The sequence below is a fragment of the Enhydra lutris genome, unplaced genomic scaffold, assembly GCF_002288905.1.
Source record: "Enhydra lutris kenyoni isolate GAN:26980312 unplaced genomic scaffold, ASM228890v2 scaffoldscaffold12, whole genome shotgun sequence".
NCBI lineage: Eukaryota > Metazoa > Chordata > Mammalia > Carnivora > Mustelidae > Enhydra > Enhydra lutris.
Window position 1 is genome coordinate 48,357,304 of NW_019154096.1, and position 15,257 is coordinate 48,372,560.

General features: G+C 46.2%; 1 protein-coding gene across 1 annotated transcript in view; it reads right to left on the minus strand.

The window, feature by feature from the left end:
* LOC111145157 (sorbin and SH3 domain containing 1) overlaps positions 1-15,042 on the minus strand; it is a 163,774-nt gene extending 148,732 nt beyond the window's left edge. Inside the window, exon 1 of the mRNA XM_022499852.1 lies at positions 14,987-15,042. The gene's annotated coding sequence lies outside the window, so the exon portion shown is untranslated. The remainder of the gene's footprint in view (positions 1-14,986) is intronic.
* Between the last annotated feature and the right edge of the window lie 215 nt (positions 15,043-15,257).

Genomic DNA, 15,257 nt, shown 5'->3' on the forward strand with positions numbered 1-15,257 from the left:
TTAAGAGGCTTTTCCATACAGGAATGGCAAGTCTAAAATGAGGGAATGTGAGGCACTTCCAGGAGCCCGGACAGAGCTGCTCCTTGACTTACTCATCCCAAAATAGGATGGCCACTCAGAGGGCACTCTCCCAGTACTGAGTTCCTCTTGTAAAAGAGCAGAACACCCTGTGGCTGGGCCCCCTGGGTTTGAGTCCTCAGAGTTATCGAAAGCAAAGCTTCCAGCCTCCCCCAGATGTCCTGCTTCCAGCTCAGCCAGCCTGTCCGCTCTGTTGTTTCATCCGTGGCCTATTCCCTTCCTTTGGCTCTCTGACCAAGGGGCTGGGCGGCCTTGGTCTTTTGCCTCAGCTCAGGGAGAGGATCAGATGCTCCTTGAGAATTCAACTCTGGCAGAGGTATCTATGGACCCAGCCCTGCCCTGCCCTGGGTGGGAGTTCTCAAGAGCGGGTCTCCTGGGGAGTCAGGGTGGGAATGAAAGTTCTGGGCAGTCAACATGGCTCATCCGGTCCTGAGTCACCAACTCAGCTCTGCATGGTTACACCGGGCAGCCCAGAGGACCAGTCACAACTTAAAATTAGAGAGAACATGATGGTGAGAAGCTAAGTCTTGGAAAGGCAAGTGAAGGCAGAGGTTATCTGAGCTTGGAGAAAAACTCCTGTGGTCCAAAGAGGGTGGGGAGGACAGCCAGGAAGGCCCTGGAAAGTCCTTTAAAGGGCTGCAAAGGACTCCTAGCATGGAATGCTCTATTTTCCTGTCTAGGCCGCAGGAAGATGGAACAGAGTTGAGGCCAAGCAAAGGACAGCAGCAAAAGGAAGTCCAAAAGGCTAACGTCTGGGATGCATTAAAACACGTGAGAAACGTGAATAACCATCAGGGGTAGGTCTCTGTTTGTTGATTTGTTTGCAAAGCTATGATCAGAGTGACAAGAAAAGCAAAGTACAGGCCTGTGTGGGGAAGCCAGTGTCCTGTTAGTGAGAGTAGAGCAGAGCTCCTCGCCTGTGCTGAGGGAACGTTCTTCATGCTGGAAGAGGCAACTCTGGTAAGAAGCGACTGGAATGGAAGACAGGTGTGGAGCTGGGAGAGCCACAGCCACTTTAAGTCAGGTTCCTAGGCTCAGATGAGTCACATCCACAGACAAAGTACGGACACGTGCCACAGATGAATCACTGTCAGGAGTCCTACAGAAACCTCAAAGAAAGGAATGGTGTTCAAAGATATGGAACTAAATAATTCACAAAAGGAAGATTCTAGAAGTATATGCCAAGAGGCTTGGCATTCGTGTCCAGCAAAATTCTAGCCTGGAGTATTCTTTTAAAAAATATTTTATTTAGGGACGCCTGGGTGGCTCAGTTGGTTGGACGACTGCCTTCGGCTCAGGTCATGATCCTGGAGTCCCGGGATCGAGTCCCGCATCAGGCTCCCAGCTCCATGGGGAGTCTGCTTCTCCCTCTGACCTTCTCCCCTCTCTTGCTCTCTCTCACTGCCTCTCTCTCAAATAAATAAATAAAAAAATCTTTAAAAAAAATTTATTTATTTATTTGGGAAAGAGAGAGCAAGAGCATGAGCGGGGGGAGGAGGGGGGGGAGCAGAAGGAGAGTTAGAAGCGGACTCCCTGCTGAGCAAGGGGCGTGATCCCAGGACCCTGGGATCATAACCTGAGGCAAAGGCAGATGCTTAACCGACTGAGCCACCCAGGTGCCCCCAGCCTGGAGTATTAAATAAATTAAAATTAAACAAATTAAAATTAATATAATATCCAAGAAAGTGACGATTGCCAAAAACTGTCAGAAGGTCCCTATAAACCAGTTCACTACAAACCAGAGGTTCACCATAAACCACTTTAAGTCAGGTTAACCAATTCCCTTTTTCGTTCAATTTATAAGACAGATAATTAGATGAGCGTCATTTCCCTTGAGCCGGGCTTTAAGAGTTCGAACAGGTGCACAGAGGCAGATTTATACTGAGACAAATGAGCCTCCAGCCTGCAGACACGTGGACTCGGCCCTGTCCCATACATCTGGGTCAACGACTCCTATCTAGAGGCGACACACATGAAGGAGGGCCCGTCACCTTGAGAGATGACAAAAGCTGGATATTAAACGTTCCTCATAGGTCATAAGATGAATCAAATCTAACAAGATAAAATCTGAGATGAACACATGTGAAATCTACCTATGTAGGGGGGAACCGGGGAGGGGGCAGTACCCTAGTTGACCACCTGCTTCGCAGAAACCAGGTTCCTGGAAAGAGCAGTGAAGTTTAGCGGTCCTTACAAAGATCCTCAGGGAGCTTCCAGCTAAGATCCCAGCACAGCTCTGGGGCCCCAGCAGAGCCCCTTCTAATGCTCCCATTCATGACTACAGAGAGGTTATGGCACCACGAGGAAAGATTACACACACCTGGATGACAGCTCAGGGTTGGGGCTCTACTTGGGAGACAGCGGCAGTGGGCTAGCTGACACCTTAGAAACACATTCTGGTCAACATCTGCTATAGTCCAAGCTGGTTCTGTCCCAAAACTAGCCAACATAAGGACCACTGCCTGCAGGGTGGGTCAAGGAGGAATGGCTGTCAGGAACATTTGACATTGGGTGATCCCCATCTCACCCAGTGACCTGTGCCTGACAAGCCAAGATCCCTAAAGGGAAGTGCCTGGTTGGAGAGTGCCTTCTTATTAGCTCATCGGTCAGACAAGCATCTTTGGAATTATTTTTCCCAAGGAAGGGGATGTCCCCGAAGGAAATGAGTAGATGCCAAGCAGAAAATATAGAAAATCAAAATACTTCCTGATGCAATCCAAATCCTTGGCTGATGTATTTCCAGCTCAAGACCTGGAACTCAAGACCAGCCCAGGGAGAATCAGAAACAGGCTCCCAAGTGGCTGGGAGCCAGGAAGGTCCAAAGTGGATTCAGAAGCCCCGTAAAACCAAAGACAGTGGACTTGTTCCAAGACACAGGATTTCTAAGCTAATGGGGGCAGTGGACATCATCTTACAGAAAGAAAAAGAAGAAAGAAGAAGAAGGAGAAGGAGAAAAAGAAGAAGAAAAAGAATAAAGAAAAGAGAAATATGGCAAAGAAAAAGAAAAGAGGAATATGGAAGAGCTCAGGGAGAGCAGTGTTGCAGAGCTCCCTAAAGTAAAAGGGAAAATCTGAAGACCCTGGTCTCTAAATCATTTTTACCAAAGTGGATTTGTTTTGTTTTTTTTACCATATACTGTTTGGTCAATTAACAGAGGAGCCCCAAGGTTCAAACCTGTCACCCCACTCCCCAGCACTCAACAAGTGGACCTTCTAGTTCTATAACTGACCCGGCGGTACTTCGGACCAAGGCTGATGGGCAGGGAGTTGAGAGGATCCGCAGGGAACTGGAACCAACCTCTCGAAACTGCGTCATCCATGAAAAGGCGGTCAGGGAACTGGCCACACCCCACCCTCTGTCACCCGGAGACTTTAACCCTAGACAGAACATTCTACACATCGGATACTATCCAAGAGCTCAGAGGCAAGTTTTGGAGCTGGAAAACACACAACCAGCATTTCTAGACACCCCAAATGTATGCCGTTCTCCAAGGATGGGTCTGGAAACCGACAGATCTGTTTACTGGTACAGAATGGTTCGGGCATGTGCCCACTCTCGTTCCCTGAAGGCTTTCCTTTTTCAGGGCTCTGACAGCTCTTCAGCTTGCTCCAAGAAGGAAACTTCCACTGCGCGCCACCAGCCTTGAACACATGCTAAATCAGGGCAGTTTGGAGACAGGAGTAGCAATGACAGCAGCCAGAAGGGGGGGACAGGCGGACGCCCAAAGCACTGAGCGCTGGACGCGCCAACTCTGAATCTGCAGTTCCTCTATTTACTTAGAAACCGTTGCTGATGCTCACCCTGACCAAAGATAAACTGGGACGAACCCGGAAAGGGAAAGGGAAGCAGTGAGGTAAGGGCTGTTGTAAACCTGGCACAATGCAGAGGAAAAGGGCCTCGGGTTGTTGGGACGCGGTTTCCCTCTGTGCGAGAAAAATGAGATAACACACCCCTACGAACGGAGACGAGAGGCGGCAAGCGTGCACTCGGCAGAGGCAGACGCTCGCCCTCTTCACACACGTACAAGTCACACGCAGACACAGTCAGAGGCTGTTGTGGTCTAGTGCAAAGAACGTGGCATCTGGACTCAGAGAAGGTGAATGGGAGTCCTAGCTCTTGCTTGAGCATGCTGTGTGACATCGGGTCAGGTCCTCAACCTCTCTGAGTTTCAGTTCTCCATGAACAACAAAAAGAATAGTTCTTTTTGGGGTGCCTGGTTAAAACCTCTGCCTTCGGCTCAGGTCATGATCCCAGGGTCCTGGGATGGAGCCCCACATCGGGCTCTCTGCTCAGTGGGGAGTCTGCTTCCCTTCTTCTCTCTCTGCCTGCCTCTCTGTCTACTTGTAATCTCTCTCTGTCAAATAAATAAATAAAATCTTAAAAAAAAAAAAAGAATAGAAATAAATAGAAAAAAATAGAATAGTTCTTTTGGGGCCAGCTGATCTCGTAGTTTTCTTCCAGACCTAATATTCTGTTATGAACTAATATTGCAACACAGCAGTTAGGCCTCCATTCAGCAAACATTTACTGAACACGTTCTGTACGCCTAGGGACGAGGATGGCCGTGTACTCAATGCGCCCAACGATCCACAGATGCCAGCAGCCTGTAAACAAGTGTCCGGGTGCCACGGGAGACACATGTGGATGGGGCGCAGGGTCAGTTGACCCAGCAGAGAACGGAGCAGAGCGCAAGCAGAACAGTCTCCCAGCAGTGCTGCCTGGGCCAGAGCTTGGAGGAGGGAAGAATTTGGAGAAGGGAATAATATGTATAAAAGCACACAGGAATGGCCCAACGGGGCGTGCACAGCGGGAGGAGTTCAGAGCTAAAGGGCCTTATAAGCCATGCTAAGAAGAGCTGCCGCCCAGCACCCCCAGGCCCCCTCAATGTCCCTACTGTCCACCTCAACAGCTCCCTGTATGGCCACCCTCTCAGGGTTGGTGTATGCCCACACTAGGTCAACCATCAAGCAACCGTCCAATCTCTACCCGCCTGTCCCCCTCCCCCCCAGCCTCTCCCTTCACCCCCGAGTCACACAGCCAGGCCACACCTGCTGTCCACGAGAGCTTCCGCCCAGGCACCCAGCAGCCCTTGCTCTTAGCTCTTGCTCAGCCCCTGCTGCCCAGCCCACGGCAGCTGTTCCAAATAGTTTCCATCTCCCTCAGAGCCACAAGCGCCTCCCAGCCACCCACTCGTGCTCAGGAGAGGACTCCCACCTCCTCTGTTCCTGGGCATCACTGTGCAAACCCAGCTCCCATAGCAACCCTTCTGCCCACCTATCCCAAGCTCCTTCCCAAATAGCCCAGGCCATGCCGTGGGTATATCTGTTTTCAAGTACAAAAGAAAGTAAAAAGACTTTATTAAGAAACAAAAACCACAGGCCTCGATCAAGGCAGGCTATTGCCTCTAGACAGGCAGACTACCTGGCCGGACTCTGAAACAAGCACATCTAAGGGGGATAAGGGGCGTGGATACACCCCACAGGCCAAAGGCATGACATAAGTATTAGCTACTCCATCGATGTCGACTGAATAAACAAGTCAACAGATCAATGAATCTGATGTTGCAGAGACAATCTCAAGAGTTGGAAAATCCACAGTATCTTCAGTCACGTGAAGCAAGAACGCAGCCTAGAATCTGCCAAGAGCCGTTTAAAACAATCCCAAGGCCCTTGCAAGCCTAGACTCTGGTCCCTGCTGGGCTCCAACACGCACAGCCCACCCAGGCAGCACAGAATCATTGCAGCATCATTTATTTCTGAAATAGATTTCCTAAAGTATGCCAATATATTTAATATAAAATATAAACACAATACATTTAATGTGTATGTGGAATATTGTGTGTGTATGGATGTGTATCTATTTCTCTTCCCATGCCCTACGTGCCATTATAAGCTGTCAGACAAGGAAAGTAAGTGGTGGATCACACCCTCAGCCAACCGCGGACATGGGCCCGGCACAAAACACCCACAGCGGCCACTAGGACACCATCCTGTGTTGATCACGTTATAGAACATGTCTTTGTTTATTCTGTGAAAGCCTCTCTGTCTGCCATTCACTTTTGGTTACAGTCAACAGTTTTGCCACAAGACTGTACGTAACTGGTGTCGGACCTGCCGCAGAAACATAAAGGAGAAGTGTGACCAGGACTGTACAATTCAAGTGTGAAGACCGTCCGGCCAGTGATGAGGAGTCCACTTATAGACCTGGGAGCACCCAGCATCAGAAATAGTCTACAGAATGCCAACAAGGTAAAAAATCTCTCTTCCTAGTTCACTTTTGCCCCATCCATGAAGCAGAGCTAGGGAGTTCTCTCCCAGGGTGGGGAGCGCAGGGTTGGGCCATGAGGTCACCAAGTACAAATCTCATTATACCTAGTTCTTCTCTGTATAGTAGACACAAGCATGAGGAATTCCTGATGATAGGAGGAACCTTCTCCACTGAGACTCAACTCTTCTGACTCCATGGAACTGGTTATGTGGCCAGCACACCAGGGCATCCCAAAACTCCTGCCCAGGACTCAGAGTGACATAAGACATATGACAGAGAGTTCAAGACAGCTAGCCTTTGAGGGGAACCCAGATACGATCTCATTTAATGCAAGAAAGAGATGAAGCCCAGGGTGGGGAGGCAGTTCTAAGATAGGTCAGGGCCTGCGGGTGGCCAGGGTGAGGAGACCAGGCTCCCCGGTGACTGGCTCATGCCTTAAACCCAGAAACTGAAGGACAGAGTCTGCATTCTGGCTAGCATTTTGTTTACAAGAAGGTTACAAGAGTAATTTTAACAGGAAAAGAGGCATTCTTAGAAGACCCAAACTGCCCATCACAAAGCTCATAAAATGGGATGGTTTCAATTAAATTCACATGCTTCTTAAAGCTTTAGGTTGGCTTGCTGGCTTGCTCATGTTCCTGTGAAGTTCCTTTCCCGTAACCTACTAGTTACTTTGGAAGGGCTTGAAGACTAAGAACCGTGTCTCATGAAAATGGTGTCTTCTGTCATCCAGTTTTAGTTTTTGGTCTTATTGTAAAAAGGGGGGGGGGGCATAAAAAATTTTCTGCTACTTCAAGTTCAGTAGTTCAGTTCTGTTTGAAAGAAGGGGGGAAAAAGGGGAAATATTTAAAAGAAAATATGATTAGATTTGTATAAATGTTCCCAATATGGTAATTTTATGAGCAAATCATATTATGCAGAGTACATGATATGTTTCAAAACTAATAAAATGACTTGGTATTTGTAAAGAATGCTCCAAAAATTACATTACCGCTTTCTTTCCTTCCTCTCATTTTAAAAAATGCAGATCTCTTTAAGGAAAAAAATATTTGTTTCCACTATTCCACTGCTTCAAGTATTTTTCTCCCTATCATTTTAAATTTGGTTTCCATTATTTATAAAGGAGGATACCAAAATGATGTTTTGCTAGACCTCAAGATCCCCTGATTTTTCAAGATAAGGTTTTAAACAGACACTCTAAGTCATGGGTTATGAAACCAAAACCCTGAGAGGGCCAAGCAAGTGACAAGTGGGTGGTGTGGGAACTACAGCAAACTGGGACCTAAATGCTTCCCCTTGCCACCCCCAGAGGGGACAACGGTGGTTTTCACGCTACTCCACACTGCTCCCATGCAAGAACATGGCTCGATCCTGCAACATATTCTAACTGTCAAGAGGAGTTAGAAATCAAACTATGTGAAATCTCCTGACTTGAAATTCTGGCCACTTCAAAAAACTTAAAACTGGGGGCGCGTGGGTGGCTCAGTGGGTTAAGCCGCTGCCTTCGGCTCAGGTCATGATCTCAGGGTCCTGGGATCGAGTCCCACATCGGGTTCTCTGCTCGGCAGGGAGCCTGCTTCCCTCTCTCTCTTTCTCTCTGCCTGCCTCTCCATCTACCTGTGATCTCTCTCTGTCAAATAAATAAATAAAATCTTAAAAAAAAAAAACAACTTAAAACTGGTGTTTTGTGGGCAGCTAGTTTGCAACCTGCCACAAGAGACAGGCTGCCATAAACACAATTAACTCTGGGAACAAATGCAACACCTAGGAACACAAAGTTTGTTGGAAAATGAAGGCTGATCTCTATATACTTTTTTAAAAACCTGTATTCCTGGCGATTCACAGACCTGTACCCCTGGGGATAAAAATACATTATATGTTTATAAAAAAAAATAATAATAAATGTTATTCTCAACAATAAAAAAAAAAAGTCAAAGCAAACAACAACAACAACAAACCTGTATTCCTCTACAATAACTGTTCTCTGGAACAGGGAGGCAGAAGGAGGGAATAAAGGAACTTGAGAAAAACATGAAATTAGTTGCCGCAAAGCGAAAAAGGTAAAGGTACCTCTTTCCTCTTTTTTTAAAAAATTAAAAGAGTATTTCCAGCTTTGGAGTCCACGTTGGGACAATTCTGACAGTTGCACATTTCACTGAGGTTAGGCTGTTGGAACAGAGCTAGCTCCCCTAATCTTTCTCCGACAGAAATGCTGTGCAGAGCAGGTAACCTGTCACTCAGAGCCATTTTTATAAGGACAGGCTAATGGTTTTTGTGACTAAGCAAGAAGGCATGACAACTGGGGGGAGGAGCGTCACCACCAAAAAATGCGAACACATTATATATGCGTACTAGGCTTGTGCATATGGACCTTAAAGGGGTTCCTGAACCCTCTCCCAAAAAATCTAAGAAATAATACCTCACTGATTATAATAGTGAAGTTCAACTGTGCAAGTTCAAGCACAAGTGGTTATTTTTTCCAGCATACCTCTGCAGGAACCATTCTTTATTTAATCACTGCCATGATCAGCAAACCAGAGAAAAATCTCTCAGAGTAAGGAAAACAGAGTGAGTCATCTCCACGTTGATAAGGAGACTGCAGGATGAGGGCACCGAGCTGGGAGGTAGGTATCAGATGGTGCCTTTTCTAAATTAGTCAGTGGAGCGATGAGAATGATTTCTTCCCATGACGTTCAGTAATCACGGGAGATAGAGGGTAATGAGCTCCCCATTTTAGTGACGGCCACAAGTACGATCTAATGTTTACTTCCCCAAACCAGGGAGGAAAAAGAAAAGCAAAAGGGGTTCCTCATTCTCTATTTGTGGTCACTGGATGAAAAAGGAGAAAAATATCTTGTTTTTACATGTGGCCGACAAATGTGATAAAACTTCCTGTTTGAAAAGTATAAAATCAAATGTGTAAATCTCCTGGAGAAATAACAACACCTCAAAAATGTCGCTGCTGCCAGAGAGGAACAGCATGTCTTTGCAGGACGTGATAACTCGGGCTGGGAAGTGGCCGAATGAAACGTTGGTGACACAAACCAATACAGCCAGCCCAGGGAGTTACTTTTAGACAGTGACCCCTGCACAGGCGGCCTTCGACAGTACACACACCCCACAGCAGTACTGGAGCCTGCAGCCTTGGTCTAAACCCTGACTTCCAGCCTTCGCTTACAGACAGGTGACAACTCAAATAAACTGCATCTTCAGCATTTCCCTCCAGTAGCTGAGATCCTTAAGGAAAATGAGTTTGGGCTGCTTTTAAACTAGACTGAGCTCTGGGGTTAGAAACCGTCCACCATTTCGTTCCAAATTCTATCTCCTATTCCTCAATGTGACAATCCTTTGCTTCAAAGGGCGGCAGAGAGAGGTCCGGTAGAGACAGCAATGATTTGTGGTTCAACTAGTGGCAAGCCCACCACCTCACCTCAAATTCACATTTTGTCTAAAGCTGCAGAATAAAATATCAGCCAGAAACAGCCTTAAATCCTTTCTGAAAGAAGGGAAGGAAGGAGGAAAGAAAGCAATTGGATTGACTGATATATGCAAAAGATACGCAAAAATTTGAAATTCAAGTTAAAGAAGCCCAGTCCCAACCTGCTGAAGAACGTGGAGCCTCGGAACAAGTGAAGGCAATGTCTTCCATCAAAATGCACAGCAGGAGCACTCCGAGAACCAAGTAATGAAGAACTTGAAGCTTTCTATTTCTAGATCATGTATTAAGAGCGAAAAGGGATACTTATCATGCTTTTTAAAGGTAACACATAAACATGACACAAAAAGAAATTAGAAGTTGTTAAAAAACAAAACAACGGAGTATATTCAAAGATCTTACTGGTTTTATCCACTGAGTCACGAATTGGGTGGCCTCCCATCTAGTAGAAAGGAGCTCTGAGGAGCTATACAAAATGGAAGACTTTTTAAGGCAGAAGGAGGGGGCAAAGAAGTTATTCTAGCAAAAAGTGGACTGTCCCAGGCAAGGTCACCTTCCTTTGGGGGAAGGCGGGAGGGGTGGGTGGGGTGGTTCCTATCAGGCAGATTCCCTCCTCACTAGTGCTGACCAGGTAATTCCAGATTGACTGCTGAAGGTTACAGAGGTAGGCTAGGTATTAATTCTTGGTTTGCGGACATGGGCCTTAACCCAAGTCACTCCACTTTGGACCTTTTTTTTTTCCCCCCTAAAGTATGAAAGGGTATAGAATGGAATGTAAGCATCCTTCCTATACCATCGCCCTTCTCAAAATGCTACTCCTCTCTAGCATCTTCTCCTGAGACGGTCTACATGTGTACCAGCACTGAGGCACTGTTTCGCTTTTCAACTTAAGGAGAATACCACCACTTTTTTTTAATGCCTGACCACTCAGTCTCTGGGGACATGAGAAGGTACCAGTTTTGTTTTGTTTCAGTTTTTTTAATCCCTAAAAGCACTTAGTAAGAAGGAATCAGAGAGGAGAAATCCTCCTCTGCTGGTTATCAGTAAATTTCATTCTTTTTAAGCATATTTAAGTTCTACTCTATGATAAAAGACAAATTTAAACCCAGGTTGGTGTCAATCATCACAAATACCATTCCACTGAAACCTCCACTTTGCCATAAACCACTGGTTATGGATAGAGAATGTTATGTAATCAGTGCATAGTAGATGCCCCAGAAGTCCCACTGAGAATATTTTCAGTGAAATACGAGGGCCTGGAAATACACAAAAATGCAAGTTAGGGATGCCCATTGCCCAAGTGATTTGAAACAGCACATTCCAGAAGGTTGCTTATCACACTGCCCTCAACAGCTGCACAGGTTTCCTCTTGTCATGTCCACAAAAGGAATGAAAAGACCAGGCCTGGGGAAGGGGTGACAGTGTCCTCAAAGAAGGGATTCTGAAAAGATCCTGAAAAGCCTCTGGGGAGGGCTCAGCTGGGAGGCTCTCGAGGGCAGTCAGAGATGAAGTCTAGGGGGACAGAGAGGTGGCCGGCCAACTTTGAGTGGCGACTTCAGGAAGGCAGCAAAAATGTCCAGGGAGCCTGGAGATAACAAGACTGAAGAAACTCACCACGTAGCGCAAAAATGGAAATAGAGGAACTCAATGAGAATGTGCAGGTAGCTCAATGAGGCGATTTCCCTTAGAAAGGGACAAAACCAATACGGAGTGGCTGCATTTTGTGCCCAAAGCCCACAAACAAATAAAAATGTGTAGGATTCAGAACAGATTTCCTCCTGTTGGTCGAGGGCAGTTGATGGATACGGGTGCTCCCTGAGATGCATCTCTCTTCCACAACTATTTTTGCTGCCTTTTATAACATTTATCCTTGATTATTTCAGAGATGTTCTAAATATTTCCTACATTGTGGTTCTACAAACCAAAAAAAGGCGTTTGGCCTTTTTCATAGAACGTGATCATAGCTAACTTTGATTACACAACTAATGGCTTTGATGCACTGTCACTTTAGAGAGCCTTCATTTAATGAGCTTCTGGGGCACTTGGGTGGCTCAGTCAGTTAAGTGTCCGACTCTTGATGTCGGCTCAGGTCATGATCTCAGGGTTGTGAGATCAAGCCCCACATTGAGCTCCAACTGTTTAAGATACTCTTTCTCTCCCCTCCTCTGCAGGCCCTCCCTCTCTAAAAAAAAATAAAATAAAATAATGAACTTTTGGATGGTACGATTTTAGGATGAAAAACCTGAATGTATTAACAGTGAATTACACTTAGTCATCAAAATGCCTTGCAGAAGTTCCAGTACAGATAAAGAACAGTGTAGTTTACAGACTATTAATGGCAAAAGATGCTGGAACCTTCTGCTTGCCAGCCAAAGGCACAGCCATGTGCCAATTGCATAAATGCAGTTTATAATTCACTCAGCCGACCTGATTTAAAATTATGAAATTCTAAAACTAATTCTCTTAATTTGGTTATTACAAGTTTTTTTTATATAAGATGAGGTTTTACTACTTTTATGTCATTATTTCATTTGAATAATTTATATTCTTGTGACATGAAATCATACCATGTTCATTAGCACACTGTGTCTTCATTCATTTCTTAGGGATTTTATCTGGAAAATCCACCCTTTGCCTCTTTCTCTGTCCAAGTCAGACTTAGTCCTCCTTTCTCTACCTAAGTAATCTCAGTCTCATAGCTTTTAAATACCATCTACGTGCTGATGACTCTCAAAGATACCACCTCCAGGCTCAGCCAACTCTAGATCTCCAGGAAAATACAAAATACACACCTCAAATTTAACATGTTCAAACTGAACCCTCAGGGTCCCCCACCACACATCCCTCTCTCTGTTCCTCATCTCAGTAAACAGCAACATCATTCACCCAACCAAAAACACTAGACTCTTTCTGCCCACACTCAATCCAGAAGGCATGACCTTCAAAATATATCCTGAGCTTGACCAGCTCACATCATTCTAGAACCCCCACCCTAATCCAAGTCGCCCCTGTATCTCCTGCTTGGACCCCTTCAGGTTATACTGATTCTACTCTTGCCCCCAGAATCTATTCTCTACTCAAGACCCAGAGAAATAATTGTGAAGTACAAAGATGATTGCTGTTCTGCTCCAACTCTCCAGTGGTGTCCAATCACACTCTTCTTATCATGGCATCCAAGATCTGGCTCCCACGTGCCACTGACCTCATTTCATATCACTGCCCCCATACCTACCTCCCAGCTCAAGGCCAGCCAAACTGGTTGCCCTCCTGTTCCTCCATCACACTGCGCTCAGCTGACGTCAAAGGCTTTTCTTTCTGCTTGCTGTTCCCTCTGCCTCCACACTTCCCCTAAGATTCCTTCACCCCATTCTGATCTCTGTACAGAATTTCTACCCCTCTCTCTCTCAGGCACAGAAATCTTCTCAGGCCACTCTTTCAAAAGCAGTCCCTCCAGCCCCTCATTCTGCCCCTCCCCCATGGCACTTATTACTACCCGAAATTATTATTTAGTGATTTACTTTGTTCCTAAAATAATTTTTAGGGCGCACCCATCATGTTTGCATGTGAGGCGCTCTTCTAAGGAATGGGGATAGCAGTGAACATGAAAGCAAAGATCTTTGACCTCATGGAGCTCACATTATTTGCCACCCTACTTAACTCTAAGCTCCAAACACGTGACACAGTCTGCCTTTAGACCTCAGAATCTCCAATGCTCAGAGCAACAACACCTTGGCACTTAGTAAGCATTAATATGTATTTGAATGGGTAGTGTCCCACCCACCTGAGACCATCTGCTTCTCTGAGGACCTCCACCACGGAGCTCTTCTTTCCCACCAAATGGGACTCTGGTTGTGGGACCATGAATGTCCATGGTATTCCTTTAGACACTGCTGTGTCTGGTCAGCCTCCCACACCTGAGTTGGGACTCTAACCCTGGGCCGGCCTGCCTGCTTGTCCAAACTGCCTGTCCTTCCTACACCAACCTCCAGCACTCAGCCACTCCCCACATGGCCATGCCACTGGGACTTGTCTCCCTGGGTCATACGAGCACCTGGTCCTTAATGTGACAGCTGACCAGCCAGTCAGCAAACAAACAGCTCTTCTCAACAAAGAGTGGTGGGAATCCAGACACACAGGTCCTACTGCATCCTTGGCTCATGGTGGTCCTTCCCCTCAAGGAGTTCACGCGAGACCTTCAACATCACTAGACACCATGCCCCAGAGTGTCCTGGGTTCAGCACTGACACACTGCTATAAAGGACAGATCTCTGCCCCTTTCCACTGCCGCAGAAGCGAGATGCTTACCCGCTGTGATGAGCAATTAAGTTTCTTTTGGAAAAAAGAACATTTGTTCACGGAAATGATCTGATCTCAAATAAAAATGAAGGTAATTGGGAAATGTAGTTAATTCAACATTTCAAGAAAAAGGCAGCTGCAGCCGTGGTAGAAAGGGGGAGAAAAGAAAAATGCAAAGGGCTTAAAGGACCACTCTGGAAGACTCAGAAAACAGGCATTTAAAATCTGTGTTTGCAATATACGTGTGTTCACATTTTAATCTGTGAGCTTAGAACTACCCAGCTCCACATGTGAAAGCTAAACAGGATTACTTTATAGTTGTCCAGCACTTTATTCTGTATGAAGCATTCTCAGGTATATATAATCTCTTTTGGCAGGGCAGGATTCATTTCTCTGTCTGGGGCCCAGAGAGGTCAAACAATTCACCTGATCTCCCACAGTAAAAGTGGCAGAACCAAGTAAGTACCAGAACCCAGATATGCCTCGGCCCAGCCCAGTGTTCTTCCTCCCAGAACAGTATGGACAGTGTGGTTCTCTGAAAATCGCATTCTACACTCCACCAAAAATATTTCCTTTTGTTACAGCAGAAGAAATAAAACAGAGGCACCTGGGGGGCTCAGTCAGTTAAATATTCAACTCTTGATTTCCGTTCAGGTCGTGATCTCAGGGTCATGGGACCGAGCCCCGTGTCAGGCTCCACACTACACGTGGAGTCTGCTTAAGATTTTTTGCTCCCTCTCCTTCTGCCCCTCCCCTGCTTCTGCATATGCTTGCACTCACTCTCTCTCATGAAGGAAGGAAGGAACGAAGGAAGGAACGAAGGAAGGAAGAATGGATAGATAGATGGAAGGAAGGAAAGAAATAAAGAAAAGAAAAGCTAAAGAAAAAAAACCCAAAGCATGTATTTACCAGTGGTTTAAGGTGGTGGGATGCATTGGTCTTGAGCTCTGGGCAGAGAGAAGGTTTCACAAACTCTTCCAACAAATGCCAGCTCCTGCAATGACAAACATACAAGACATGTGGTGTGAATCAGGCACTCTGCGGCCTCTCCCCAAGGAGGCCAGCCAAAACGCCAATCAGCAGGCAGCCTGTTTAGGCTGCAGCCCCCATCCTCCTCTTCCAGCCCCACTCCCTACTCACCCTGACTTCCCCAACTAGAACAAGAATCTTTAGTTCACCA